General features: G+C 39.9%; 1 pseudogene; it reads right to left on the bottom strand.

Annotated features, from left to right (window-relative positions):
• Positions 1-6,873: 6,873 nt before the first annotated feature.
• Positions 6,874-8,561, bottom strand: LOC143388900 (signal recognition particle subunit SRP72 pseudogene; annotated as a pseudogene).
• Between the last annotated feature and the right edge of the window lie 18,119 nt (positions 8,562-26,680).

Raw genomic sequence — 26,680 nt, 5'->3', positions numbered from 1 at the left:
CATTTTTATGAGACTTCTTTCCAAACACATTATTTTCAATTTCCTTAATAATTTTAGAAGCAAAACTCACACACTCTTCATGATAATTAGTAACCCTAATATTACCACTAGATGTATAACTAGTTGGAATGAATGTATGTATATGAATACCTGATATCATGTATATTTTAGGATATCAATTCAATCCATTATTTAGAGTTGGAATCAGATATATTATTTATTCACACTATGGTCTATTCATGCATCATCTCTATATTCATAGACACAGGGTACACCTATGTGTATTCACAAATATGAAATTATAGACCTTCAACACATTGCTCCCAGAAATGGTGGAAGAAATTCTCATGTTACCTGATGCATATTCATTTCATCAGAGTAATATTCTGGACACAAAACTCAAAGCTCACCTGTATGATTCTACCAAAGCCTAAATTAAAGGAGAGCATGGATTACTCAAAACATTCTGGTCTACATTGCCTAATGCTTTTAAATTTCAATCCTATTCGTGACTACACATATGTTTCTTCCTAAGATTATATATTCAACCACCCCCCTGTTGAAAATATGTCTAATCACATCACTCACTTGAAACTTTGCCTGATCTTTTAACTTCTATAGTGATATCTATTTTCCTACATATTTTCCCAAGTACATTCTTGTGACTGACCCTTCATGTGTGCTAACATTTACATTCACTCTCTAACAGAAACCCTATTGCAAAAGGACTTGCTGTTCAAATCCTATACTCACTCTTATTCCTAAATTTACACTGCAATCCTAACTACTATTCCTATTTCACTGGATGTTCTCTTCTAAATTCAATAATCTGAGGTACAATTTCCCATGCCATTGTATATTGATTTATATGATACATCTCTGCAGAAGCTAATTCAAAATTATGTATTTAAATCAAGGGCCCAATGCCCTTCTGTGCTTCAAATATTACCTAGTTTTCTGTTTTCATACTTACATTTAACCTATACTTTCTTATAAACATCCCAGGTTCCAATAGTATTCATCCAGTAGAATGACTCCTAACCAAAATAAAACATGATATTAACCCTAACCATACACTGTTCCCTCAATCTAATTTGACATATGAGCAGATACAGAGTTCATCTTGCAATACAGGTATGTAAGGTATTCTACACCTGCTGAGAACCTCAAAAATAGATGCAGAAGTGATCCCTGGAAGAGATATAGGCAGCTATGTAGGACCTGAGAGACCGAAAGTCATCTTACATGGCAAACAACCTGGCCAGGATGAAGGGATGTGTCTTAATCAGCCTCTCTCTCCTCTATGCAGGGAAGAATGGACCAAACCAGGCCTGTGGGCATAGCTTAACTCCGGGTGACTAAGATATATATATATACTTTTCCATCTTGTAAAAATATCACAGGAAAATGGGGCAGCCTTCAGCTCATGGGACCCTTGGAAGCAACTGTTAGAACAAAGTGGTTGCCAAGGCAGTGACCTCATTCCCTTTTTTGAAGGAAGTGACCTCACCTCACTTTCTTGGTGATGGAACTCTCTGAACATGGGATCTTCCTGGATCCCAGTGGGCTTACTTCTTTGGATCTACTGAGGACAGGGTAATTCTTTCTTAGTATCTACTTATGTGAACATTGCCAAACATAAGGAAAGCTCTATGTCAAAGTTTCTATGTTGATTGATACCACTGTGTCTGTGATCATAGACAGTAGAAGAAAGAATGCATCAGTGGATGTGTCCTGTCTGGTGAAAAGCTTTTCAGCACTCATCCTGGCCAATTTATAAATGGACTGCTGCTTGCCTTGCAGATGGGCAACACCTACTATGTTCCTAAGTTCCTATATTCTTCCTGAATTTTGGCCACTCTCCAGAAGGGGCTTGTGGTTCTGTGTCCAAGATATGTACCACCTGCAAGCTCTGGGACTTGGCGATGTACTGGATTGAAAAAGGAAATGCCAAGCATCTCAGAAAACTCAGAAATCTTTGTGACTGGTAAGGCTCTCAGTAGAGAAATCCTGCTTGGCTAGATAGCAACACAAGTAGCAAGATCAGAAGCTGTCAGTGCCATAGTATTCATCTTGTGGAAAAGTCTGTCCCCAGGCTTTTTTTCTGACCTATCATTCTGTTCCCCTGAATGTCAGGAAGGTCTTTGCCTCAGGCCAACCCTTTGTGAAGCCTCAAGAAAACAGTTTCAAATTGAAAACGAAGGGGCCTCACCTGTGGCTCTTTGGTAAAGTGATTTATACAGGGATGTGTATGAAGCAGCCTCTTGGCCCTGTGTGAGGCTGTGGCTTAGATTCTCAGCACCCCATGTAACTGAATAAAGATCCCATTTGTCCATACAAAACAAAACTGACACGAAAGAACAATAATTTTGGATAAATCTCTCCCCTTCCTCTGGTAATTCTCCTGACCTCCATGAAGTGAGAAGGAATCCTTTGTGTTAAATAAGTTGTTCCAATCTCAGCAGCAGCTAGTACATAGGTGGTTGGGTTTTTTCATGACTCCAATACACATAAAGAATCTACCCCCAGCAGTCAGATGGCCTCTAATTTGAGAAATGGAGAAGTATTAACTGCAGACCCATTTTGTCTATCCTAGTTCTCAGGAAGGGTGTCCAGGCCCCATGATTTTAGGCAAATGAGGGGAATGGGAGCTTACTTGGGACACCATCTTGGGCTGCTCCCCATATGAAAAATTCAGCAAGAATGATATGATGAGTGCTTATATGGAAGAGATGAGGGCCATGTGGGAGTGTTTTTGTTTGAATTGTTGTCATTTGTGTGGTGGTTGGAAGAGATGACTGGGTCAATCTTAGCTTTAACTCTGGTGTGATTCCCATTAGACACTGAGTTCTGGAACTGACCTCAGAGGAGTATTGGTGTGAATTATGTTGGGATTTTAGGAGGCCAAGTATGAGAGGCGCCTTTGGAAAACTTGACATTTAGGCCCAGGGTGGCTTTCTCCACAGCACTGGGAATCTCTGTCAGGATATCACATTATATTCTTGGTAAACCCTTGTTTGCAATAGCTAAGAGCCAAAACACAGGTGGACCTCACATTTAGACCCCAATTTGCCTGGTTACATGTGACCTTTTGGGCACTCTTTGGGAAGCCTTTCCTGTGTTAGCTCATTTAAAGGAGATTCCTGACCACTGAATGCTTCCTGAATGAATAAAAACCCACAGTGCCACCTACTTTATCTTTGACATATGGCTAGACCAATACCATAAAATTTTTGAGATTCCCATGACCAGAAAGCAATGGAGAACATTTGGATATCCTGCTGCTCATCATGACTGAACCAGACAGTGCCTTGATTGACTGGAATTCATAAAAATAGTATAGAACAGGGATACCAGTGAGTTGGATCCAGCTGGGAACTGGGCCAAAAGCAGTGGATTGAAGGTGTATGATAAAACGTCTGTTGTGGTGTCGTGTGGATCTGCCATTGGCTTCCAAATGACATGTGACTGACATGGTGCCGCCAGCAGACCCTTACATATAAAGGCATCTTGTTGTTGGGAGATGTTTCCGGTTGATGGTCAGAATCAGGTTGCTATGCTCTAGTAGAAATAATGTATGGGATTGCAGCTCATTTGGTGTTTTCTCCCGCAGATCCTCACTCACCACATGTGACAGAACTTCCTCCACCACTATGTCCCATTTGAACTTTTTGTAATTCTTGTAGCAAATTCCAAATTCCCAGTGAAGCTGCAAGAAACACCATGAAAACTGGAGTATTACCCAATGGCTTCGCAGTCTACATGGAGAGAGATTTAGCCCCAAGTGGCCACAGTATACCTACAAAGAGACGATTCAACTTTGCTGCCTCATGTTCATTGGAAAATAGGAAAACATGTCCTCCAGTTCACATAGACACAGACCCAGCTTTGATGATATTACTACAAAGAAACTTAACACTCCTGAAACCAACATATATTTGAAGTGCCCAATGCTCAGAGGCAGGCTGTCAAGAAATCATTAATCCAGCATACCTCTATATTTGTAAAATGTTTACCCTGTTCTCTATTTTTGTAATCTCCTCTGCCACCTTTAAGATTGTGAGATTTTCAGCATTTTCTATTTCAGATACGTATTCACAGATTTTCTTCTACTTCTCTGATTGTATCTTACTTGGGGCCATCGTAATGTCAAGGCATTTTTTTCTGAATGACAGTGGGAAAATTTTGGTTTAGCACATGTTTGCATACACATTGGAAACATTTTCATATTTTTGGTTTGAAATATTGAAACTCTGACCTGAATGAATAACCTACTAGAGTCTGACTACTAATCCTAATGTTATGGGTAAAAATTAACCTAAAAGAAAAGAAAAACAGGTCATTCATAGGAGGCATGGTGTACTTGGAATTGCCTTTTGCTTTATCAAGGTTATGTGTTATAAAACTATTCTCATCTTCATTCTAATACTTCTCCATGAATTTTCAAAGTTAACCAATGTGTAACTTCTGACTCTCTTTCTCTGTAGCCTGGATCAGAACATATATATATATATATATATATATATATATATATATATATATATATATATATATATATATATATATTTCTACCTGCTATCACAAGTACATTCTTGTGAGTATTCTGACTTTGGCAAATAAAAATTCTGTGAACCGATCACTCCTGCCAAACCTTGGGGGAACAGAAAATTCAACCTATGGTGAGTTACATAGTTGAACAAGTTTATAAATAGAACCATGTATAGTAAAATGAATATATTTGAATGATATATATTCCATTATGAATTTCAATTGTCATATCCATTGTTAATTTTTAATGATTGATGTAAATATATATATATATATATATATATATATATATATATATATATATATACACTGTCTTTGGATTTGATAATATGAAATATATGAGTCATATTATACATTTCCTTATTTATTTTTCTCAACATACTTATTCGTTTCCTAATACTCAAAACTAACTTCAGTGAACATTGAGTACTAATCCTAATATTTCTTCAATAACTAACTCCAGTTCACATCAATACATGTAGAGTCATATGGGACATGATGTGTATTTTTTTTCACTGCTAGAATATTTTATTTTAAAATGTGCCATAGTGAATGGATGTATCCACACTGGTTTTTATAAATGTACACATACAACATGTATATACAAATTATATATGTAACTGGTTAAAGCCCTGTTCGAAAGAGGAAATAATTCATGGTGTTAACACTTCATTTGACAATAACTTATTTTTTGAACTGAAATTTCAGTTGCTTAGAAATGACTAATACCAATGGCTGCCAAAAACAATGACTAAATAGAGAACTGTAAATTTCACTGTTGTGCCTGAGGTCAAAATTTTCAAAGATGGATAATTTTCATAAAGATTCTGTTGCTTAGTTAACCTAAAAATTATTATCTTTAACCATAGAAATTTAATGGAATTCTAAATAACAGATTTACTAACAATCATTCCTATACTGCAGTATATATTCAGAAGGAATAAATATTTGTTACTCTTACCAAGAGACTGTTCTCTGTTTAGCTCAAAAGTATAATATAATAAATCATTCTTATTTTAAGACCTCATGTTTAAATGCCACTGCAGATTCTGATTATGTTAAACAGAGAGGCAGCACTTTATTTCTTATTTTAAAGATGGAAAGCCTTTTTAGTAACCCTTTGAAGAAGTTTCAGTAGATTTGTTCAGAATCTAACACAGCAGCACTTTATTAACAAGGACAGAGTAATTTGATCACAAGAAATACTCATAAGTCTTAAATAAATTATACTTGGGCAGCATAAAATGAATATTAAACAAGGGGAGGCACCCCAGTATCTGTCTCACAGCTGTTGAATATGAAGGTGGCTTGTGAACAAGGAAAGACAAGAACAACATTCACACCACAAACTGATTGTAAAATACTTCATTACTTAGAGAAAGGTAATGAAAGGTCAAAACCCATAAAGAAAAAAAAGCCATTAGAGTATCTATTAATTGGGAAAACAGTCCTGTTAGATCTTAATACTTCTTGGGATTGATTTCCAGTCTATGTAATGAAGTCAATGTTTTATGTTTTTGATAGGGGCTATCAATCTTTCTGATTAAGAAAGTCAAAACCCATCTGACCTCATAACACTAGGTCAAAGAGTCAACTTCTTACAACATTGATATATTTTGAGATATTGAATGGTGCTAAATCAAAATTAACATAATCTGAGAATGAAAATGATAAGGGGCACAAAGGGACCATATGCACATATGGAAAATATTCCATATTCCAGTATCACATGACAAAATTTATGGTCAAAATTATTTAAAACATTTACTTTAGTCTTTTTGTGGTCATTTAATTAAGTGAATAACACTAGTGTTTTGGTAAGGTTCCTTCTTATCACATGATATTTTTAACTCAATACTTAGAATGCTCAGAAGATTCCACTTTCAGCATCCTAGGGCCATGTAAGACATAATTTAAAGTGGGACCTAAAATAGCAACAAGTGTCTTCAGACTGTTGTAGAAACAGTTTCTGTTTAAATCCTGGGAGACCTTAGGTAATATGCCTTATTCGTGAAATGGAAAAAAGATCAAATCAGCACACAAAGATAAAGGGTGCAACAGATATCAAAGTGGTATATGCCTGATCATCTCCAGTCCTCATAATCTGTGCAAACATAGGCAGTTGAAATTACCAAACCTGACTAGGCATTTTGAGAAAGGTGTTTTCCTCTTTGATGCACAAGAAATTATTTTATGAAAATAAGTGGATATAAGAGGGAGCAGTTCTGTGCTTCTTGCTGTGTTACCTTTATTATGTTCCTAGTATATCACTGAGGCTATTTAAAAACAGCCTGCAACAAGGACATTCTATCACCTGCCACCTTTTCATTTCTTCTTTTTCTGTTGCTGTTTCTTTTTTGTTGCTGGGGCCCCTGCAGGTTTCTGGTGTCTTGGGGGCATGATGTTACTTGTAGAGGCAGAGACTGTTGCTGCACTGCAAAGTCTTGGGGAGGTGGGTGGGCTGCTCACAATTTTACTGGCATCCAGTTCAGATAAGGCCTCTGCAGTTGCTCCCTGGGTCCCTTTTCAAATCTGATTTTTCTTTTTATCCTTCTTTCTTCCTCGATAGTAAGAACATTCTCTCATTGGTAGCCATCTTTCTGGATCTGGGGTAACTTTTGGGTCATAATTCTTAGGCAGTTTTCCATTCTTTTTTTTCTTCTTCTTCTTCTTCAAATCTCCCTGTCCTTGTTCCTTTGGTTGACTATTTCCAGTAACTTTTCCACCCTTCTTCCCAATGTATGTAGCACCAGGAGAATTTTCAAGAGCCTCGACATCTACTTTTAGAGACATACTATCTGATGAGGGCAAGTGTTTGCTAAGAACTTTAGCTTTCTCTGGATCCACAAGTGAGTAAGCAGAAATAAGTTGCACCAGGGTGTGAATATCTTTTGGATTTTGTTTCCATAGCTCTTCTTGGTCACTAATTGCCTCCTTCTTCTGCCCATATTTGAGTCTGAAGTTTGCAGCTTCTCTTATCAATGAAAAATGAGCAGGAGATTTGGGCTGATGATTTTGATAACACTGGATGGCTTGTGTGAAGACCTCAATGGCACTATCAATATCTTCCTCATGTCTGTACATGGTCACTAATGCAGACACCATGCCTGGTTTATGCTTTAACTCCTCTATGCTTCTCAATATTAAACATGCTTTGGAAATATTACCTTGGGAAATTTTCAACTGTGCCATGGTCAGTTTAATTTCAGCTGCATTTTTCTGGATGCTGATCTGAAAATTCATGAAGTAGCTCTATTGCTTTTATATGCTGCTTTTCACGGCAGAGCTGGACAGCCTGGATTAACACAGGCAGGAGATGTGCAGGACTTTGGGACTGTAAACCAGCAGATATTTTGCAACACTGTTTTGCCTGATTTGTGTACATAGCAAGCAAAACTTTGTTAAATTCTATAGCTTGCAATTGTTTCTTGGAAAGTTTAAACTCTACTCCTTCTGCATTGGTTAGTTTCACCTTCTTCTTGGAATCAAAGACATTTTGGTCCTTATTAATAGTAATGATGTTATTTGCAATTACAGCTAACAATCCCACATCAGTTGGCTTTAGTTTTCTTATCTGATTGTAAAGTTGCAAAGTCTCTTCGGTATGACCGTGAAGCTCCAGAATATAGGCCATCTGACCATGAATGATGGCCAGTTCTGCATGTGGGTCCTCCTCAGTCCCATCCGAGTCTTCTGAAAATGAATGTTGGCAAAGATCTTCAGCTTTTTGTAGGATTTTCATTGCCTGGTTCACCTGGTCTTGTCCTATCAGTGCACATGCAGCATTGTAGCACAGTTCCTGTGTGCCTTCTCGGAGGCCCAAGTTCTCTGGAACCACTTTTTTCCCAATTGCTCTGAGCTGCAACCACTGCTGAAAGGTGTGTTTTCCTCTCTTTATCATAGTCATCTTGGGAGTTTCGGACAAGATCTCTATACACAGCTAAGCATTCATCATAACGTTCTAAATGGTATAGTCTTGTTGATGGTCTTGAGAGGGCGCATGAAGTCGCCATTCTGGCCATTAAGTTTCACTTCACTCCACAGGCAGGCACTGAAACCCCCCGTGCTACCGCCTCTCGCCATCTTGGAGGAGACACGGGGAAGGGCGGGGCCATGATGTGTATTTTGACATTAATTTTCTTTCAACTTTGGTACGTTAGTCTTTCTTCACTATATATACATCATAGGATATATCCTTTCATCCACAAGTTCACAAATTTAAATGCATATGATTCACTTTCAGTCACTGCATGTGACAGAACACATGTGTTTCTCTATGTTTCTTTACTTGCTTTTTCATGAACCTACTTTCATAACACATTATTTTTGATTTCCATAATCATTTTTGAAGCAAAACACACACACCTCATTATAAATTGTAGCCTAATATTACCACTAGATATACAACTAGTTGGAATGAATGTATGTATATGAATTCCAGATTTCATGTATATTTTAAAATATCAATTCAATCCATTTTTTAAAATTGGAACCAGTTATATTATTTATTCACAGTATGGTCTATTCACGCATCATCTCTCTATTCATAGACACAGGGTACAGCTATTGGTATCCCCAAACATGAGATTATAGTGTTTCAAAACATGCTTCCACAAATGGTGGAAAAATACTCATGTCACCTGATCTACATATTCATCACAATAATATTCTGGACACAATATGCAAAGCTCACACTTATATTATGATTCTATCAAATCCTAATTTTAGTGAGAGCAAGGATTACTAGAAAATGTCCAATTCAACTTTGGCAAATGCTTTCCAATTACAATCCTATTGGGGTCTATATATTTGTTTCTTCCTAAGATTATATGTTCAACCACCCCCCTGTTGAAAATATTTCTAACCATATTAATCACTTTATATTTTGCCCGATCTCCTAACTTCTATCTGATATCTATTATCCTACTTATTTTCACAAGTCCATTTTTGTGACTGACTCTTCATGTGTGCAGATATTCACATTCACTGTCTCACAAAAACCCTTTTGGAAAAGGGCTTTTTGTCCAAATCCTAAGCTCAATCTTTTTCCTAAATGTACACTGCAATCCTACCTACTATACCTATTTCACTGGATGTTCTCTTCTATATTTAATAATCCAACATACAAGATTCTATGCCATTTTATATTGAATTATATTATAAATCTGTGCAAAATATAATTCAAAACTATGTATGCAAATCAAAGGCCCAAGGCCCTTCTGTGCTTCAGATCTTATCTGGTTTTCTGTTTTCAAACTTACATTTCATCTATACATACTGATAAATATTCCAGTTTCCCAATACTAGTATACATCCAGCAGAATGACTCGTAATAAAACATGATATTAACCCTAACCATACTCTGTTCCCTCAATCTAATTTTACTTAAGAGAAATTACAGAGTTGATCTTGCAATACAGATATGTAGGGATCCAACACCTTCAGAGAACCTCAAAGGTAGGTGGAGAAATTATCCCTGGAGAAGATGTCGACAGCTAGGTAGGGCCTGAAAGGCCTAAAGTCATCTTCCATGGCAAAAAAACGGGTCAGGAAGAAGAAATGTGTCTGAGTCAGGCTCTCTCTTCTGAATGCAGGGAAGATGGACCAATCCAGGTCTGTATGGATAGCTGGTCCTGGGCACCTATGTTATGTATACCTTTCTAAATTTTAAAAATGTCACAGGAAGATGGAGCAGCTTCCATCTCATGGAACACTTGGAAGCAACTGTTAGGGCAAAGTGGTTGCCAAGGCAGTGATCTCATTCACTTCCTTTAAGGAAGTGACCTCATATCACTTCCTTGGTGATGGAACTCTCTGAACTTGGGATCTAGGTAGCTAGACACCCAGAGCCAGTCCCAGTCCCAGTGGTCTCACTTGTTTGAATCTACCAAGGACAGAGTCATTCTTTCTTGGTACCTACTCATATGGGGATGCCCAAATGCCAGGAAAGCTCTGAAGAGGGGCCTCTCCTGAGAAAGAAAGTACTGGCTCATTGCTGGCTCCTGAAATTTACCGAGTTGGCAAAGGAGACCAGAGCTGAGACAGGACAGGCCACTGCTGGGGAACACAGTTTGACCCAACAGTCAGAGAACACTTTGGATAGAGGCAGACCAACTCGGGGGTGGTGGTGCCTTTGTGGATCTGTGATTGAATTTGTGGTTTTGTTTCTTGTTCTGAGAATATGGAGGAAAGCGGGTTTGTTCCCTTTGGAGTGGACTGTTTACTAGTGAGTCCTTTTGCTCAAGGCAAGTGTTTCTATGTCAATGGACCCGACTGTGTCTGTGGTGGTAAACAGTAGAAAAAAGAATGCATCAGTGGATGTGTCCTGCCTATTGGAAAGCTTCCCAGCACTCATCCTGGCTATTTTATAAATGGACTGCTGCTTGCCTTGCAGATGGGCAACACCTAGTATGTTCCTAAGTTCCTGTATTCTTCCTGAATTCTGGTCTCTCTACAGAAGGGGCTCATGCATTTGTGTCCACGATATATACCATCTGCAAGTCTGGGGCATGGCCATGAACTGAATTGCTGAAGGGAATGTCAAACATCTCAGAAAACTCAGAAATCACTGTGACCAGTAAGGCTCTAAGTGTAGAAACCCTGCTTGACTACATAGCAATGCAAGGAGCATGATCAAGGGCTGTCAGTGCCATAGTGTTAATCTTGTGGAAAGGTTTGTCCCTGGGCCTTTTTCTTACCTATTGCTCTGTTCCCCTGAATGTCAGGAAGTTCTTTGCCTCAGGCCACACCTTTGGGAAGCCTCAGGAATACAGTTTCTAAATGGAAATGAAGGGATCTCACCTGTGACTCTTTGGTTAATTGCTTTGTAAAGGGACCTGTCTGAATTAGCCTCTTGGCCCTGTGTGAGGCTTTGGCTTAGATTCTCAGTACCCCATGAATCTAAATAAAGATCCCATGTGTCCATCCAAAACAAAAATGACAAAAATTTATAGTCATTTTGGATGAAATCTTTTGCCTTCCTCTGGTAAGGCTCCTGACATTCATGAAGCTAGAACAGGGATCCTTTTGGTCAAATGGGTTGTGCAAAGTCCTGCAGTAGCTACTGCATAGGTGCTTGAGTTCTGCCATGACTTCAGTACACATAAATAATCTACCCCTGACAGTCTATAGGCATCAAATTTGATAAGTGGAGCAGTATGAACTGTAGGCCCATTTTATATATCCTGATTCTCATGAAGGGTTTCCAGGCCACAATTTCATTAGGCAATAGAGGGGAATGGGAGATATTTTGGACATCATCTTGGACTGCTCCCCTTAGGGAAACCTCCAGCCAGAATGTTATAATGAGTGTCTATATGGAAGAAGATGAGGGCCATGTGGGAGTGTTTTGTTTTAATTGTGGTCATTCCTCTGGTGGTTGGAAGAGATGACTATGTCATCCTCAGCTTGAACTCTGGTGTGATTCCCATTAGAGACTGAGTTCTGGAACTGACCTCAGAGAAGTATTGCCATGAATTGTGTGGGGATTTTAGGAGGCCAAAAATGAGATATGCCTTTGGAAACTGAGATCTAGGCCCAAGGTGGCTTTCTCCACAGCACTGGGAATCTCTGCCAAGATATAATATAATTTTCTTATTAAAGCCTTGGCACCCATAGTCGAGAGTCAAAACACACATGACCCTCACATTTTAGTCCCCAATGGGCCAGGTTTCTTGTGACCCTTTGGCCACACTTTGGGAAACCTTGCCAGCAGAGTTCTCTAGAGCTGTCATTGAAAGAAGATTCCTCACCACTTCAGGGTTCCTGAATGAATCCAAACCCACAGTGCCACCTACTTCATCCTTGAAATACGCCTAGACCAATATCGTAAAATTTATGTAATTAACATTACCAAGAAGCACTGGAGAATCTTTGTATCTCCTGTTGTTCATCATGACTGAACAAGGAAGTACCTTGATTGACTCTAATTCATGAAAGTGGTGTAGAACAGAGATTCCAGTGAGTTGGAGCCCGATGGGAAGTGGGCCTGGAGCTTTGGAGTGCAGATGTGTGATAAAACCTCCATGGTTGGGCCATGTTGATCTGTCATTGGCCTCCAAATGAGATGTGACTGCCATAGTGCAGCCAGCAGACCCTTATTTTGAAAGGCATCTTGTTATGATGAGAGGTTTGGGGGCAATGCCCAGAATCAGGTTGCTCCAATCAAGGGGTATAAATGTGTGTGATAGAAGCCTGGATGATATTTTCTCCTGCAGACCATGAACCACCTCATGTGACAGAACTCCCTTCATCACTGTGTCCCAGTTGACCTTCTTGTATCATGAAGCAAATACCAAATTCCCAGTGCAGCTGCAAGAAATGCCACAAAAATTGGAGGATGACCCAATGGCTTCACAATCCACATGGGGAGACATTCATCCTCCAGTGGCCACACTTTACCTACAAAGAGAGGATTCAACTCTGGTGCCTCATGTTCATTGGAAAATAAAAACCATGTCCTCCAGTTCACATAGATGCAGACCCAGCTTTGATGGTCTCACTACAATGGAATCTAAGGCTCCTTACACCAACATATATTTCTTTTTTTAAAAATTTTTATATTAGTTGTTCAAAACATTACAAAGCTCTTGACATATCATATTTCATACATTTGATTCAAGCAGATTATGAACTCCCATTTTTACCCCATATACATATTGCAGATTCACATCAGTTACACATCCACTTTTTTACATACTGCCATACTAGTGTTTGTTGTATTCTGCTGCCTTTCCTATCTTTTACTATCCCTCCTCCCCTCCCCTCCCCTCTCCTCCCATCTTCTCTCTCTAACCCATCTACTGTACTTCATTTCTCTCTCTTGTTTTTTTCCCCTTTCCCCTCACTTCCTCTTATATGTAATTTTTTATAACAACGAGGGTCTCCTTCCTTTACCATGCAATTTCCCTTCTCTCTCTCTTTTCCTCCCCCCCTCTCGTCCCTGTTTAATAGTGATTTTCTTCTCATTCTCTTCCTCTCTATTCTGTTCTTAGTTGCTCTCCTATATCAAAGATGACATTTGGCATTTGTTTTTTATGGATTGGCAAGCTAACCTACATTTATTTCAAGTGCGCAAACTCAGAGGCAGGTTGTCAAGAAGTCATTGGGCCAACTCAGCTCCGTGTTTGTGGAATGTTTACACTGACCTCTACTTTTGTAATCTCCTTTGCTACCTCCAAGTTTGTGAGCTCCTGAGCATTTTCCATTCCTGATATGTATTCACAGATTTTCTTCCTCTTCTTTTCTAATTGTGTCTTATTTGGGGTGAATGTAATGTCAAGTCATTGTTCTGGATGACATTGGGAAAATTTTTGTGTAGCACTTGTTTGCGTACACTTTGGATTCATTTTTCTATTTTCCATTTAAAATACTGAATCTCTGACTCTAACCCATACTCTACTAGACTACTAATCCTATCATGATGGATAAAAATAAACCTAACTGAAAAGATGTACAGGAAGTTCATAGGACGCATGGTGCATCCTTGCACTTGCCTTTGGCTTTATCAAGGATATGTGTTATAAAACTAGTCACATTTTCATTCTAATACTTCTCCATGAATTTTCAAAGTCAACAAGTGTGCAACTTCCTGACTCCCTTTCTCTGAAGCATAAGCAAGAACATGTATTTTTATATGCATATATGGAGTCCTTTCTTCTGTCACCGGTGCATTCTTGTGAGTTCTCTGACTTTGGCAAATACAAACTCCATGAACAAATCATTGCCCCCAAACCCTGAGAGAAATGAAAATTCAACCTATGGTGAGCTCCATAATTGTACAAGTTTATTCATAAAACCATGTTCTGAAAAATAAATATTTTTTAAATCTGTGAATGATATCTATTTCATTATGAATTTTGATTGGCATATCTATTGCTACTTTTTTTGTGTGTATATTATATATATATGAATATACTCTCCAAAGTTTTTAAATATGAAATCTGTGTCTTATTATACACTACTTTGATTCTTTCATGTTTATGTTTGTGGATTTATAATCAACTTTTCCAATATCATTCTCAGAAATATTAATTTTAATGGCATACATATTTGTTTCCTAGTTCTGAAAAAAACTTCAGTGAATAGTACATAATATTCCAAATATTTCTACAAACTGACCCCAGGTTAATATTAGTGAAAGTAGATTCATATAGAACATGATGTGTATTTTGACATTAATTTTCATTTAACATTGGTTCATTATTATTTCTTCAGCATGTACACATCATAGGATATATCCTTTCATCCACAAGTTCACAGATTTATAGGCATATGATGCACATTCAGTCACTTCCTACATCAGAACACATATGTGCATCCATGTTTCTTGACTGTCTTTTTCATGACACTTCTTTACAAACACATTATTTTCAATTTCCCTAATAGTTTTAAAAGCAAAACTCACACACTCTTCATGATAATTAGTAACCCTAATATACCCATTAGATGTATAATTAGTTGGAATGAATGTGTGTATATAAATACCAGATTTCATGTATATTTTAAGATATCAATTTAATCTGTTATTTAAAGTTGGATCCAGTTATATTATTTATTCACAGTATGGTCTATTCATGCATCATCTCTATATTCATAGGCACAAGGTGCTCGTATTGGTATCCACAAAACTAATGTGTAGGACCATAGCACAAGAGTTAATAACTAGAATCAACAAATGGGACTTACTCAAACTAAAAAGATTTTTCTCAGCAAAAGAAACAATAAGAGAGGAAATAGGGAGCCTACATTCTGGGAACACATCTTTACTCCTCACACTTCAGTTAGAGCCCTAATATCCAGAGTATACAAAGAGCTCAAAAAATTAAACAATAAGAAAACAAATAACCCAATCAACAAATGGGCCAAGGACCTGAACAGACACTTCTCAGAGGAGGACATACAGTCAATCAACAAGTACATGAAAAAATGCTCACCATCTCTAGCAGTCAGAGAAATGCAAATCAAAACCATCCTAAGATACCATCTCACTCCAGTAAGATTGGCAGCCATTATGAAGTCAAACAACAACAAGTGCTGGTGAGGATGTGGGGAAATGGGTACTCTTCTACATTGCTGGTGGGACTACAAATTGGTGCAGCCAATTTGGAAAGCAGTATGGAGATTCCTTGGAAAACTTGGAATGGAACCACCATTTGGCCCAGCTATTCCCCGTCTCAGTCTATTCCCTAATGACCTAGAATGAGCATACTACAGGGACACTGCTACATCGAGGTTCATAGCAGCACAATTCACAATAGCAAGACTGTGGAACCAATCTAGATGCCCTTCAATGGAAGAATGGATAAAAAAATGTGGCATTTATACACAATGGAGTATTACTCTGCATTAAAAATGACAAAATCACAGAATTTGCAGGGAACTGGATGGTATTAGAGCAGATTATGCTAAGTGAAGCTAGCCAATGCCTAAAAAACAAATGCCAAATGTTTTCTTTGATATAAGGAGAGTAACTAAGAACAGAGTAAAGAGGAAGATCATGAGAATAAGATTAACATTAAACAGGGACGAGAGGTGGGAGAGAAAGGGAGAGAGAAGGGGAATTGCATGGAAATGGACGGAGACCCTCATGGTTATACAAAATTACATACAAGAGGAAGTGAGAGGAAAGGGAAAAAACAAGGAGGAGAAATGAATTACAGTAGATGGGGTAGAGAGAGAAAATGGGAGGGGAGGGGAGGAGAGGGGGGGATAAAGGGATGTGGCTGAATCAGCCTCTCTCTTCTCAATGCAGGGAAGATGGACACAATCAGGCCTGTGTGGATTGCTGATCCCAGGCTCCTAGTGTATATAGAGCTTTATGTCTTCTGAAAATGTCACAGGAAGGTTGGGCAGCCACCATCTCATGGGACCCTTGAAAACAACTGTTAGGACAAAGTGGTTGCCAACTCAGTGACCTCATTCACTTCCCTGAAGGAAGTGACCTCACGTCACTTCCTTGGTGATGGAACTCTCTGAACTTGGGATCCAGGAGGTGAGGCACCCAGAGGCAGTTGCAGTCTCAGTGGGCTCACTTGTTTGTCTGTACCAAGGCCAGAGTCATCCTTTCTTGGCCCCTAGTGATGTGTGGATAGCCAAATGCCTTGAATGCTCTGAACAGGGGCCTTTCCTGAGAAAGAAGTGTTGGCTCATTGCTGGCTCCTGACAACTACACAGACATGGCCAAGGAGACCAGAGCTGAGACAGGACAGGCCACTGCTGGGGAAAATATTTTCACCCACCACTCAGAGGACAGAGTGGATAGTTGCAGACCAAATACAGGGGCGGTTTGTGTGTCTTAGTGGGTGTGTGTTTCAATTTGTCATTTTGTCTCATGTTCTGAGAACATGAAGAAAAAAACGTTTCTCTGTTGTTGTTGTTGGTGGTTTGAAATGGACTGTTGAATAGTGAGTCTTTCTATGTCAGTGGATCGCACTGGGTTTGTGTTTAAAGAGAGTAGAGAGAAGAGTGCAGCCCTGAATGTGTCTTGTCTAGTGGAAATCTTTGCAGGACTCCTCATCGCCAATTTATGAATGGACTGCTGCTTGCCTTGCAGATGGGCAACACCTACCAAGATCCAAAGTTCCTGTATTCTTCCAGAATTTTAGTCACTCTCTGAAGGGGTTCGTGGTTTTGTGTCCAAGATGTGTACCACCTTCAAGCTCTGTGACATGGCCATGGACTGGATTGCTGAAGGGAATGCCAAGCATCTCAGAAATCTCAAAAATTAGCATGACTGGTAAGGATCTCTCTGGAGAATCCCTGCTTGCATAGATAGCAACCCATGTTGCATGATTAGGAGCTGTCAGTGCCACAGTATTCAATTAAAGCCAAGTTTTTCTCCAGGCTTCTTTCTTCCCTATTGTTCTGTTCCCCTGAATGTCAGGGAGGTGTTTGCCTTGGGGCACGTTTTTGGGAATCCTCAAGAAAACAGTATCAAATGGAAATGAAGAGGCTTAATCTGTGCCTTTGAGGTAAAGTGCTTTGTAAATGCTGTGTCTGAATCAGACTGTTGGCCCTGTGTGTGGCTGTGAATTCCATTCTCAGCACCCCAGGAAACTCAAGAAAAATCCCATGTGTCCCTCATAATCTAAAAGGGTGAAAAAGAAGTGTAATATTGGATGAAGTCTCTTGCCTTCCTCTGGTCAGACTCCTGACCCCTATGAAGGAAGAACAGGGATCCTCTGGGTCAAATGAGTTCTTGCAAGCCCTCCAGTAACTAGAACACAGGTGTTTGGGTTTTTTCATGAGTCCAGTACACATAAAGAATCTACCCCTGGCAGGCAGGAGGCCTCTAATTTGAGAATCAGAGCAGTCTTAACTACAGGCCCATTTTACCTATCCTATTTCTCAGGAAGGGTGTCCAGGCCACCATGACATTTGGCATATGATGGGCATGAGAGCTTACTTTGCACACCATATTAGACTGCTCCCCCTATGCAAACCCCCAGCCAGAATTTTATGATGAGTGTCTGTATGGAATAAGATGATGGCCATGTGGGAGTGTTTTTGTTAGAATAGTGGTCTTTTGTGTGGTGGTTGGAAAAGATGACTGGGTTCACCTCATCTTTAATTCTGGTGTGATGCCATTAGAGACTGAGTTCTGGAACTGATCTCAGAAAACTATTGTCTTGAATTGAGTTGGGATTTTCCAAGGCCAGGCATTAGAGGAGCCGATGGAAACTGAGATCTAGGCTGAGGGTGGCTTTCTCCACAGCACTGGGAATCTCAGCCAGGATTTCACATGATTTTGCTGTTAAAGCCTTTTCAGCTATAGTGAAGAGCCAAAACTCACATGAGCCTCATATTTTAGACCCCAATGGGCCTGGATTCCTGTGACCTTTCAACACTCCTTGAAAAGTCTTGCCTGTATGCGATCTCCAGAGATTTTACTGAAAGCAGATTCCTCAACACTTAATGGCTCCTGAATGAATCAAAACCCACAGTGCCAACTTCTTCCTTCTTGAAAAATGGCTAGGCCAATACCATGAAGTTTTTGAGAATTCCATGACCAGAAATCCCTGGAGAACCTTTAGATTTCCTGTTGCTCATCATGTTGAAGCAGTGAGTTACGTTTCTGACTGAGTGAAATTCATGACCATGGTGAAGAACAGAGATGCCAGTGAGTAGGAGCCAGCAGGAAACTGGGCCTGGAGCAATGGAGTGCAGGTGTGTGACCAACATCTGTGGTGGGCCCCTGTGGTTCTGTCATTGGCTTCCAAATGACATGTGACTGACAAGGTGCAGCCAGCAGATCCTAAAATATAAAGGCATGTTGTTTTGGGGAGAGGATGTGGTGCGATGCTCAGAATCAACTTGGTACTCTCAAGTGGGAAAGATATATGGGATAGCACCCCAGTTTGTGTTTTTTCCTTCAGACCCTGACTCACCCCACGTGACAGAGCTCCCTCCAGCACTCTGTCCCATTTTACCTTTATGTATTTCAAAAACCAACACCAATTTTCCTGGGAAGCTTCAAGAAATGCCATTAAAACTGGAGGGTGAGCCAAAGGCTTCACAATCCACCCAGGGAGACATTCATACCTAATGGCCACAGTTACCTACAAAGAGAGGATCAGCTCTGCTGCCTCCTGTTCATTTAGGAAAATATGAACCTATGTCCTCCTGTTCACATAGAGTCAGACCAAGCTTTCATGGTCTCACTACAAAGGAAGCTAAAGCACAAAGCTATATTTCTAGTGCACAAATGTCAGAGGCAGATAGTCAAGAAGTCATTAGGCCAGCAAAGTTCCATGTTTGTGGAATGTTTACCGAGTCTCCTACTTTTGGGATCTCTCTGCCACACACAAGTTTGTGAGCTCCTCAGAATTTCCAATTCCAGATATGTATTCACAGATTTTTGTCCTCTTCTCCTCTCATTGTGTCTTATTTGGGGTGATAGTAATATCAAGGCATTGTGGTGGATGACACTGGAAGATTTTTATGTGGCACCTGTTTGCATGTATATTAGACTCATTTTCCGTTTTGCCATTTGAAATATTGAATCTCTAACACAAACCCATAACCTATTAGACTCTGACTACATATCATAACATCGATAAAAATAATCCTAAAATAATTTTAAATAAAATAATCCTACTTGATTCTGAGCATCAAATTCTAAAGGCATTTGTTAGGAGGCATGGTGTATACATGGACTTGCCTTTTGTTTCATCAGAGATACATATTATAAATTCTGTCACACATTTTCTTTTTTTATTTCTCCATGAATTTTCAAAATTAATAAATATGTAAATTCCTGACTCCCTGTCTCTGTCACCTGGGTCACGATGTATATATATATATTTCTATGCCATCACAGGTATATTCTTGAGAGTACTCTCACTTTGGAAAATATGAATTTCATGAAGAGATCACTGCCCCCCAGTACACTGAGGTAACTGATAATTCAAGCTGTGGTGAGCTTTATACTTCAACAAGTTTATGCATGGAAATATAGAGGAAAATGAATATTTTGGATTCATATGTGAAGGTATATATCCCATTATGAATTTCAATTGGCTTACGTTCCATTATATTATAATTTATTAAAATATATAGTATGGTTTGCAAACATGAAATATATGTGTCATATACTTATACCACCTTGATTCTTTCATGTCCATCTGTGTGGATTTATAATCAACCCTCCTTAGTCTTCCTTGTTATGGGTTAACATCCACATTGTCAGAGAGATCATTTTTTCTCCATTGTGTGTTCTTAGCACCTTAGTTGAGAATCATGTGACCACATAGATTATAAGTGTTTATTTCTGGGCTCCTTATCCTTTGCCATTGATTTCTATAACTGGCTTAATTTCAGGAGTATATAGTTTTGATTTCTGCAAATTTGTAGTAATTTTTGAAATCTCAAAGTGTGAGGGCTTCAGTGGTGTTTGGTTTTTGGTTTTTTTTTTTTTTTTTAATAGATTGTTTTGTCTCTTTGTGATTCCTTGATATTCCATATAAATTTTAGGATTATTTTTCGATCTTTGCTTAACATGCTCCTGAGATTTTTATAGGTCCTGTGTGCAGTTTGTTAGTTGCTTTGAGCAATGTTGACCTCTTAACCATATTAAGTCTCCAGTCCACAGACACAGGATGTCATCCCATTTTTCTAGAATTTTTTTCAGCAGTGTTTGATTGTACTCAGAGCACAAGTTTTTCACTTCCTTGGATAAGTCTATTTTTAAGTATTTTGTTCTTTTTGATGCTATTGTAAATGAAATTGTTTCCATAATTTCCTTTCCAGATAGTTCATTGTCCACTTTTGCTTTTATTTAAAAAGAAGAAGAAATCTGGCTCCATCAGCTGACTTTCCTGCATGGCAGCAGGTTTTGAGCTGAACAGCAGCTGCTCCTTGTAGGCTGACATTTGTTCTCCAATTTGCTACAGCCCCTGCCTGGCCAGCTTCCCCTTACTTTCCCTGCCTGCCTCCTACAGGCATTTGTGTCTTCTACCCCTTATTTAGATCATCCACAGTGGTGGGTACACACTGCTGCTATCCATTAGGAAGGAACTAGAGTGGTGGAACACTCTGGAACAGGCAGGCACCTTGACAACTGAACAAAACAAGATCAAAGCTGATTTTCCATGCTCCTTAAATTATCCGTAAGCACCCAATTAATTTATTGCAACCATTCAAAATAGAAAAACTTGAGAAACATATTTTGTGTGCTTTTCTGTACAACAGGATGCTGAATACAAAACTATTCTTTGTGATTTAACAAAATAGACAGTAATGACCCCATCCTGTGCTGGGTAATAAAGAAACTCCCTCGGGAGTTAGTGAACTATGTACAGTTGTTTATCATTGTCTCATAAATGGCCACAGATGTGTATTCCAGGCTCTTGCATTTGCTAGGCAATTTTTGTTTTTCTTCCCTTCGTAAAGATTCTTGTCACCAGCAGTACATGTGCCTGTAGCAGTCTGCCTCTGCTTTATAGCTGATGCTTTCAGCACACTGTGGGCTGGGACCAGGCAGCAAGGTTTACTAGAACTGTCAGAGTCAACAGTGGCAGAACAAGTTTCCCGTAGTCTCACCATTGCTTCACAGTTTACCCATGAAGTGGGGTAACAGAAGAGCCCACCCACAGATGAGATAAGGGACTGATAGCAAAGAAGACCAAAGCCACTAAAGTCATAGAGCTGACTTGGAGCAGGCAGGACCACAGGGCAGGTGCCTCTCCCCTGCAGCCACAGTCCTCTGGCCACATGGGGGCTGGAGGCACTGCCCATCACTATGGGAGGCACTTGACCTCTTGGCACTGATCGCACTCTGCCTATTCTTTAATGGAGAAATAAAAAGCACTTCTTCCTTTTCTGCATCCCTCTCCCTCTTGGGGGCCCAAATCAACTGATCAACAGCTTAAATACATTTTTGCTTTTCCCAAGGAACTTCATTTTGGATTATATCCATGAGGCACTCCCTCCACTTCATTGCTCTGTGGGAAGATTTTTGTTTTGTTCATTTATTTTAGATTTTTTATTATAAACATTTTAAAATACATTCAATATTTGGAAAAGACCAGTATAATTAACCTCACATTCCCATCATTCATTTTCAACTTTGCTGTTTTGTTTTGTTTCCTCCCTCCACCTTTTTTTTGTCCCCCTGAAGACAGGGAGGTGGCACATTTTTACATAACATTGTTTTGTTTTCAGGCACTCATTTTAACAACAGGCCATAGTCTCCATGGATCATCATGTATGAGTTATAGTACTAGCAAGGAAAAGTACTTGCACCACTTCTCATCCTTTTAACAACCCTCAAAGGTAAATCCCCTTTTAGTAGATGAGGACCTTGAGGTTCTGCCTTAATGTGTGGCTAGAACAAAGGCTACATGATGGTGTGTTATTTGGGAAACTCTGAAGGAAAAAGCAACAACATTGTTTTCTTCTTTCTACTCTCAGATTCCCACTCATCAGTCACTTTGGACAGCAGGTGTTTAGTCTCCCTACCAACAACCATTTCTCTGATGTAGGACACCAGCTGGATGTCCTCTAGTTCAACTCAATATTGCTGCTCACTGCCTGGAGATAAAACCAGATTCTGAAGTTGGGCTCTGGGTCACGCAAGACTTCTCCCCAGTTCAGATGCCCAGCTGCAAGTCCCAGGTTGTGGCCTATGCCTCTGACTGTAGACCAGGACTCCTATGGTACTCCTCCATGTGTTCCATTAATTTGCTAGAGGAGCTTCCAGGGCCCAGAGAAACACTTGACTTCCACTTGCCCATTTATTGTAAAAGATAATACCAAGAATACAGATGAACAGCTAGATGACAGAGATGTGAAGAGCCACGAGAAAGGGGTGTGGACATTCTAGGCCCTCTTTGGGATGCCACCCTCCAGCACCTCTGTGTGTTCAACTACCTGGAGGTTCGCTGTCTTTTTGAGTGTTTAGGGAGCTTCCTAGGCATGATCAATTCCATCAACCAATTACAACGGCCCTAGGTGATCACCTCAACTTTTCTCTCCTATCCAGAGGCTGGGGGAGGGCACCCAATGTCCATCCCTCTATCCTGCCTCAGTCTTTCTGGGTATAGCCCCCATCCTGCATTTATTTAGGTGCATCCTACCACTAGTTTTCTTGTTAGTACACAAAAGACATTTATTAATTTGGAGATTCCAATGGTTTTAGGAGCTAAGAGCCAGGACCCCCTGGGGATGCCAAATATGTATTTCTTTCTTCACAGTATCACAGATGCAGTTCTGGCTATATAACAAAAAGGTCCCAAATGAAGTACCCTGAGCACGTCAAATGTTTCTCTCCTGTAAAAGTTTGCCTAGGTCCAGATCGTGCCCAGGGAGACCATGTGGCTGGGTAGGGACCCAGATCTCATCTCACATCACTCAGCCATTCTCAACATCATAGACCAAGATGGCTGCTCCAGGTTTTCTTGTCAGCTGGAGGTGGAGAAGGGAATATTGCATGGTGTGCCCATTCCCTTGAAGGGCAGGATCCTTTGGTTGCATGCATAGTTTCTACTCACCAACCACTGTGATGGTGCATTTTATCACATGATCACACCTGTGAGGGAGACTGGGAAATGTAGTCCAGATTTGGGGTAGGCTGTGACCTAAAAAAAATTAAAATTCAATTATTAAAGGGAAGGGAAAGAAAATGGATACTGGGTATTAGCAAGCAGTACTTTCATGATTGGCATAAAAGGGTTCTTTTCAAGTTCAGGATGTGGTTTTGAGTTCTTTATATTGGACTCAATTTTGGCCCATTTTAATAAACTCAGTGGTTTCTGGTTAAACTGGAGATAGACATTCCTTGATTTGGGACTTGAATCATTTTTTCCCTTGTCTCCATGAATATTTGCTTTGTGCATTTCTGTTCAGAATATTTATAACTATATTTTCCTTTTAGAATAAAATTTATTCTAATAGTAAATTTACATTATGTAAATTAAATTCTCTCACCCTCACTGAAGAGACTCCAGTTACATTGTAACAGCCCCTCCATTGATGGTTTTAGTTTCAGCTCTGCTCTTTCCTACTTTCATGGCCATGGACACATTTCCCTTCTCAAAGCCTCCTTTTCCTTTCTGCAAATAATTCCATCTACCTCATCTATAGTTGTAGAGGTCAACAGAGGATAAATGAAGGGTCTTGGCACACAGTGAACACTCAGTAAGTTTTTTCTGTGTTCAGATATGTGTATAATCTCTCCCACTAACTCTATGCTTTTTAATTCCTATCATTTCTAAAAACAATAACTATAGCATTTTTTAGCATTCTCACAGCTATCATTTAATTTGTGCTTTACAATACCTGTGAAACAGGTAGATGTGTTAGTAAGCTTCCCATCACTGTGACATAATGCCTGAGAAAACAACTTAGAAGGGGGAAGATTTATTTGGGCTCATGGTTTCAGAGGCTTCAGTCCATGGTCAGCTGGCTCCATTACTTTGGACCTGAAGTGAGGCAGAACATCATGGAAGGAGGGTCTATTAGGGGAAAGCTGCTCACCTCATGGCAGCTGGGAAGCACAGAAAGAGAGAAGAAGGGGACTGGGGACAAAAGTCCTCCTCCAAGGACCCACTCCTTCCATTTAGGTTCCACTTTTTACAGTTTCCACCACCTCCCAGCAGTCCCTTTAGCTAGGAATCCCTTAATGAATTAGAGCATTGATGAGATCCAGGCCCTCACAATCCAATCACTTCCCCAAACTTTCACCCCTGAAGATTTCTGAATTAGGGACCAAGCCTTCAACACAGGAGCCTTTGGGGGACACTTCATATCCAAACCTTAATAGTAGAGCAGATAATAATATTATTCTCATCTTCTAGATTAGTAAGTACAGTAGGGCCCCTCGTATCCAAGGAGGACATGTTCCAAGATCCCCAGAGGATGCCTGAAACCACATATAGTGCTAGACCCTATATAACTTTTCTTTCTATCCATACATATATGATACATATGTGAGAACTTTTATATATACATTAGTTAGGTGAGACATTAACAATAATAATTAAATAGAATAATTATAACAACACTATAAGAAAAGCTATGAAGGAAAGACTTATGGTCTCTCAGAATATCCAATCATATCCTACTCGTGCTTCTTTTATTGACAGTGAGTAACTGACATTGGAAAGTGCAGATAAGGGGGACACTGTGCACAAGCTCAGTGAGATGGATTCAATTACTCAAGGTTGCAGCCTCTTCCCTCTTGCTGGGTTCTCCCCATGTGCACTATACCTGCTCCACTGGCTGTTACCTTAAACCAATCACAAAGCAGCCCTCTCTCAACCTCCCCTCAATTTCCCCATGACGGCCAAGCTCTTCACAAGAGTTGCCAGCATGTGCTACCTCCATGACCTCTTTCTAATTCTCATCATCCTGCCCCATTTGATTTGTGCCTCTGCCTAATTGCTCCTGGATAAAGCCTGACTGGCCTCAAGCTCTCTGTTCCCTCTGACTCTTGCCCTCAACAATCTTATCCATTCCTGTGTTTCCAAATGCCATCCCCAAAGTTTGTCACCTGTGTAGGCTTCTCTGGTCTTGATGGTTCCCAGGTCAGGGGTGGGAGCAGGTAAGGAGAACCCTTTCACAGAAGTCCAGACAACAAGGAGGACCTGAGCCAGGGTGGGAATGATGGAATTAGAAAAAAATAAAAAAAAAAAAAACAATGAATACAAAAGATGCTTGGAAAGATTCCCATGATGTGGAGACTACATGGCTTTTGGATTCCGAGGGAGTCACGGATTCTAATAGTGGGTACTTGGGAGACACTCAGGGATAGAACTGCAGCGGAAGCTACTGGGGCATGTCTGATGCAGGTTGTAGACCTGAGCCTGCAGTGAGAGAGGGACATCTAAACAGAAAGCCCAGTGGCTAGGGAATGTTTGCTCAGAATCCTTTTCCTTACACTTTCTCTGCCTAGTGATGCAGGCACCCTCCTCTCCCCACCAGGGCCTGCCACTTTGACAGCAGATTGGATAGAAGGAAAAATGTTGCTTCTCCATGATGTAGGTCATTATCACATCTACAAGGAGCCATGGTAGTGTATTTTAGAGCATCGATATAAAATCATAGCATTCCTGACAGGTTGTCTAAAGAATAGGGGACAGGTGGAAATGTGTGACCTCTCACCTTCGAACCTTGTGGCTACACTGGACAGACCTAAAGAGACCTGAATGCAGACCTGGTCATCTTGGGAGTTTCTCAAGATCTCTATATTTTAAAAAAAACCCTATACTACTGTGCTTCTTGGAGCTAGGTTTGGAGTTACAAAGAAGTTATGAAGAATTGAACAACTACTGAAAGCAATCTGAAATCTCCCTGAATTAGGTCCATTAGAGATGAAGTTGTAGTTAACCCACGTGGCCACATAGGGGCAGCACACACTTCATGAAGTGGTCCCATTGGCTTTGGTCTTAGTCCCACTGCACCATCTACCCTTCCACAGACTCTCAGAGCCTCACTCAGGGATCTAACTTTCTCAGCACCTGGCCTTCAACCCTCATTCTTGTATGCTAGGATGGGAGGGCCATCTACCTCCTGATGCCCTCTGGAGTCTCCTAGCCATGTTGTCACTTACCACCTCAACGTCCCAGCACCTTCCTTCCTACTTGCGGCTTGTCCTATCCACCTGCCTTGTCTCTCCAAGTCCTAGTCATAGTCT

Source organism: Callospermophilus lateralis, unplaced genomic scaffold (genome assembly GCF_048772815.1).
Source record: "Callospermophilus lateralis isolate mCalLat2 unplaced genomic scaffold, mCalLat2.hap1 Scaffold_45, whole genome shotgun sequence".
NCBI classification, from domain to species: Eukaryota; Metazoa; Chordata; class Mammalia; order Rodentia; family Sciuridae; genus Callospermophilus; species Callospermophilus lateralis.
This window is presented reverse-complemented; position numbering and strand designations above follow the sequence as displayed.